This window comes from Tribolium madens, unplaced genomic scaffold (genome assembly GCF_015345945.1).
Source record: "Tribolium madens isolate multiple individuals breed KSU strain unplaced genomic scaffold, Tmad_KSU_1.1 Scaffold_3;HRSCAF=73;Tcas5.2_LG2, whole genome shotgun sequence".
Lineage (NCBI taxonomy): Eukaryota > Metazoa > Arthropoda > Insecta > Coleoptera > Tenebrionidae > Tribolium > Tribolium madens.
The window spans coordinates 7,818,024-7,824,420 of NW_025401006.1; positions in this window are offsets into that span (position 1 = coordinate 7,818,024).

Below are 6,397 nucleotides of genomic sequence, written 5' to 3' on the forward strand. Positions count from 1 at the left end.
ACTGGTAACTATTATTTTGTGCAGTCATCAGTACAAAGTAGTTTCCTACATTTTTGATAATTTTACTGGATAATTTTCTTTTCAACAAAAATTAACTTTAGTGTAGACTTCTACACCGGCCTACACTGTTTAAAATACCATCTACAGATGTCTCTTCAAACGAAAAAAATAAGTAAACGTATACGCTCTATTAGTGTGACGTCAGCAAGGTACGTGACTGTACCTTTGAAGCTAAACAAATAAAAGTTTATTTCTTGAATCCTGGACGTGTAGGGAGATTGTTTCTAAGGAAATAGTTGCTATGAAAAATGTGTGTCGTTTCGTAATGGTTTTAACAATTGTAGTCAACATTTCTGTAATTTAATCTGTTCTAACCTCACTTTCTGTGTACGTCAAAAATATGTGTACAGCATTGCCAGAATGTTGCAAACGACAGGAGTGGATAGGTCGTACCAAAACAAAACAAAATAAAAAATATTAACATTCACATAATGTGTATTTGGCTGAGAATATAAATTATTATTTGTTTACAAGTAAATATAAATATCTAGTAAAAAAAATCTAGTATCTATTTGGTACTCTAGTATCACAACTGGCAACACTGTATGTTTAGCTTCAGTACAGTCGCGTCTGTGACGTCACCTCTAATAGCCCTAATGTTTTTGACGTACACAGAAAGTGAGGTTAGAACAGATTAAATTACAGAAATGTTGACTACAATTGTTAAAATCATTACGAAACGACACATATTTTTCATAGCAACTATTTCCTTAGAAACAATCTCCCTACACGTCCAGGATTCAAGAAATAAACTTTTATTTGTTTAGCTTCAAAGGTACAGTCAGGTACCTTGCTGACGTCACACTAATAGCGCGTATTGATCGTTGCCAAATTCTAATAAAAATTAGAAAGTTTGTAAAACTACCTACATAGTTATGAAAACTAGACAAAATTGTGCTCTACTCAAGATTTATATTTATTTATTTATTTATTTACTTGAATTATTAAACCGGTCAAATTTTAAATTAACTGGTTTATAATCCATAATTATTTTCTGATGGCCTCAGTAATCATATTTATTTTAAATATAGTACATATACTTACACTAATATTAATAATAATCACCTTTTTTTGATTTAAAATTAAACTAATCTTAATTCAGTTTTCACTCACTTTGCAATATTGTCAAACGCCTATGCACACACTATACATACAGTATATGTATACATAATTAAGTGTAATTTTTTTACCAAAGCTTCTTAAAGTCAAAACATATCAATACACCTTGGTAACAAAGTGCTGTCTGAAAAACAATAAAGTGTTGCTGGAAGAGAAAAGTTTTCTATTTTGAAATCATTACTGAAAGTTATATTACAGTCAATTATAGACAATATACAATAACGCTTAAAATAAAACACCATAGCAATAAAAAAATTGATTTAGTTATTAAGTAGAAGTACCTGTCTAGAAATATATCATATAAAATTATTATTTTATATTATGTAAATATTATATTATACAGGGTGCGCCAGAACTCGCGCCCCAGAGAAAAATTTCAAGTAAGATAAGATACCAGGAACATGAAAAAAATATTTAAAAAATCCTATCTGTTAAAAACTTTTGACATTTATTTTTTGAAATTTGACATTTTTTTATGTTTATTTAATGGTACTGATGATTTTGTATATGTTTTTTTTTATAATTATTTGGTAAAGGTACAAAAATTTTGACAATAAAAGCCACAAATAGCATTGAACAGAGTTACAATTTAGGATACAGATTCCTTATTTCCTCTTCTAATAGCCAGTAGTAAAAAAACTTGGAAAATTATTTTTCCAAAAGAAATAAATAGAGTAAGAGTGAAAAATTGGCAAAAATGCCACAAAAATTTAACAAAATCTGTGCTTTATATAAACATTTGTTGATCGTACATCTTTTTATAACAAAAATGTTGCAAGTGAAAAAAAAACATAATTGGTAAAATTTGTTAGTCACTTAGAACTTGTTGGTTTATTTTAGTAGTTAATCGACCTTTCATCTCGATATTATTTGTATTTTAAAAAACAAAGTAAGTATTAATCATATTGAATAACTGTCTACATAAAAATAATACTTCTCAACACATAAAATTATCTCAGAATGTCATTAAATAACATCGACAGAAGCTCAAACGGATATGTCGTACTGTTTATTAAAAGTGAAATACATAGTCATTAATATGTATTAGAGCACCGTTTTCAATCTATGAAATTATTTGTTAGTTTATATTCACTATTCAATATAGAAGACTGGAACCAAATAAAAGTCGTTAATGCAAACACAGCAACAAAATAAGACGTATCCGGTGAGACAGATGTCAAATATGGAAATAGAACGGCAGCGACATTTCCATTTTACTGATTGTGCTCATTGAGCATTCGACAAGCCAGTGACTGAGTGGCTGCTTTTCTATTTCGAGAAATATGAAAGATTCTTGCCTGAAATATCGACCTAAAATACAACCCAATTTCTACAAAATTTATCTATTTTCTCCAATATTTTACGCATAGAGTGTTTTTTTAGAACGATTTTTTTTTATATAAAATTAGTTCGTGAGTGCATCTGGAATGCTTTTGAGCTCTTAATCCTGAAAGTTGTATGTTAGACCGTCCGTTGTGTACGCTGTCACATTCTAAGCAGAAAGGTTTTAGCAAACGGTGGCCCCAGCCCGATCCATCATGGCTTGTCAGGGCCGGCTACTCTCGCCACCCCAGCCGCCCCAAAGCTCCTCCAGCCTGTCGTTCAATGCTCACCCCCCATACCAACTTTCTACAATGCCAATTATTCCTAATATTTCATAATGCGACGAAAAAGTTTCACACATTTAAAAAGTTCAGAAAAACAATTTTTTTTTTAGCTTTCAACTAATATTAAGTTATTTATAATCATGATTTTCTTATATAAGTTCAACAAAACTACGTGTTTCTATTAGTTCCTAAGTAGTAAATTTAAGTAAATTTAAATAATAAAAAAAAACTTATTTTAGACTTCATATACCTTCCTAATTATAATAGTTATTTATTGTAAGACCCGTATACAATACAACATTTTATCCACAAGCAGACAATATAAACTAAAACAAAATTTTATTTGACGTTTTAAAGTGATGTTTATCAAATTAATTTTTATTCGGAAGTAAAGAAAACTAATCACGAAACGGTTGCTATTTATTTTTTATAAGACCCATGCGTTTTATTGATATTAGAGACGTCTCATAGTAGTTGTATGTGTTATGACCTAATAATATACTGGCTGTGGGTAAAACAAATTAAAAAAATTGTTATATTTTTAAAATCTTGATATAACAAGCGATAATTAATTTTATAAGTAAAAATAATTTTTATTTAGTTAGAACAATGCTTGAATTTGTCAGAAGAACTCTAGCTCTAACTCTAGTTTTCTTGAATTCGTGATTTTTTAGTAAATAAAAAATGAATCAATTTTAATGCGCAATATTGGTTGCATCCACATTTTGCAAGAGTCGATATTTTATGTAAATGACGCTGTATTTAAAAAAAATATTCTTAAAGAAAGATTACAAAATGCGCTAAATGGTATGAGCTTAATGCTCATAACTGTTTTGCTGACAGATATTTTTAATGACAAATCACAATTAGCATGAAAATACTTGCAGTTATAAAAGACATTTCACACGTAGGGGTTCGGAAAAAATAAAATAGCAATGTTATTCGGTTGATATTTCGTATAAAATAGCCTTTAGATACCTAATAACTTGACTTTGAAATTATCACTAATGTACAGTCCGAACATTGAGAGTTGAGCGGTGTAAAAAATGTAAAGAATTTAAAATGCGTGCCCTTATTTCAATAAAACGCTGCGATAACTATAGTCCACCTCTTACGTAAATTATCCACCGCAACGTTACAGTAGGTGTCACTCAGTAACTCAGATCGTTAATACGCATTATCTTTAAATGAAAATTCCACAAAGATAAATTTAACTTGTTGATAGAAGAAGACGGAGTAAAAAACGAATGTGTTTTCTTGTTTTGTATTACCTAATCTAAATTTTAATCACATTTGACGAGTGACATTTTATCAAAATTATTGTGTCGTTTCGTTCAGTTGTATTTAGTTTTTTAGTTTTTGAGTTTTTGGCGAGCAAATCAGCTACAGCAAAAAACAAATTATTTTCAGTTTTAAAAAATCAAGTAGATATGTCTTGGAAATTTTCAAAAAAGTAAATTATTTATAATGTGTTGCAAATACGACAAAACTTTTATAAGAAAAGTTGTTTAGAATCAATATCTAGGCTCCTATACCAAATTTCAGAATCATCAGCAAACAAAAATTTTTCATTTTAATCCAAGAAGCTTTTTTTTGGGTATTGGAATAGCCACATTGTCATTTTTGTGTCAAATAAGATATATTTTATTGAAGAATTAAAACGGCTTTTTTTACAACACTCAAAATGTGTCACTAGAAGTTACAATAGTAATGTTAGCTTATTTAAAAACAAATAAATGTTATTAGTGGCCAAAAAGTTGATAATTAACAAATTATTTTGCATTTTTATCATTACTTAGTGCTTGAAAAACTCTTGAAAAATTCTTTTAGTTGAAGATGCAACAATTTTTCATGATCAACTGCAAACAAATATCATAGATAATTTTTTACTAAAAATGTATTATAATATTCGGTTACAAATATATATTTTTTAGATAAGAAAAAAACAAGCTTTTTAAAAATGTCATACATCTCTAAGATTCCCATTTAAAAAAATAAAGTTTATCTCATAACGGCTAAACAAATAACTGAAAAAAATTGTTAACCACAATATTAAATTCTATACCTACGTAAAAAAAGTGATTGTGTAATATCTTAATAATATATTAACAAAGATATAAATTCTTTTGGATTTCGCTAAAATGTCAAATTTTGTCTATAAGTCAATATTATTTGAGCCCCAAAACGTATCACTCGTTTTTGGCTTCTTAATTTCGGAGATTCCCTATTTGGACATCCAAAATGCAGCACCCTGTACATGTTTAAAAGCTCTGGCGCTCATATTTTTTACATTAATTAATTATTTAAATTATTAGTAATGATAATAGTTATTAATAAAAAAAATATTTTTTAATTTTTATTATAAAACTTACTTTCTCTTTAAACTTACCTTTCCTTGTACACTATTATTAACTTGGTACCATTACGTTACACTTTTGTAGCTATTGCATGTTTTAAAGTTTGCGCTCTTATACGCCCGCAATCTTTTTGTGCCTGTTTAAGTTGGTATTTTGCCCTTTCGCTTATTTTGCTTTGTACACTTATTTGTTCTTATGCTCTTTCTCTTTCTTGCTATGCTTTGAGTTCTTTTTTGCTCTTATGCTTTCTCTCAATTTTTCCTTATTAGGTATAATATAAAGTATATCATCTTTTATTACTAATTTGAATTGGTTGTTAAATTTCAATTAATAAAAAATTGCTGACTTGAGCGAAGTTCGAACCCCAGACCTACCTTACCTTATGCCGCTACACCACCACGCCGCCAACAGTTTTAATGTTTTAATTCAATGTATTCTTACAGACTTATACAAAAATTTTCAAAAATTTATTCCTTGCATTTTTACAACGTTTTTGTACTTTTCTAAGTCTCTTCAATCTCCAAGAGTACAAACAGATTAATTTTAAAGTTTTAATTTTTTTTTCGATTTTTGTGGAAACTTTAGACGATTTTCGTTTTATTGGTAATAACTTCGTCTTTTTTGTTTAGTACCATTGGAAAACAAATTTAATTTTTTATCATATAAATATAAAAGCAAAAAAAAATAGAAAATTGTCCCAGTTATGCAGAAAATTGCTGATGAAGTCAAAAATATCCGAAATATTAATTCAATTATTTTGCTTCTTTAAAATTTTTGTACCTAGTAAAACTTTAAAAAGTATTTAGAAAACGCTAAGTAGACATTTTCAGTATCTCTTAAATTTATCTGTTATTACAATTTTTTCTGAAAATGTTTTGTCTAAAAATGCTAACGTATAGATGAGCATTTAAAATTTGTCATGTTGCCTAATCAATTAGCAGTGATTCCATCACAGTGCTGTTTGGTGTTGACTAAACGTTATTAATTCAGGCATTATATTATGACTGATTAACCTATCGAGCAGCTAAAAGTGGCGTTGTAGCGGTTTACACTCGGGTTTACACCCCTTTAAACGTATCCATCACCCGAGAGTGTGTTTCTTCGTCGTGCAAATAGTGTTTGAGTGCGGCTTCCGGTCTTAATCTGCATGGAGTGTTGCAATGTCCAGATCACGCTGGGCCTCTTTTGCTCCCGATGGCGTCTCTGTTTGCACGGGGGTTCCCACCAATCCATCACTCGGCCCGTCACTACCCA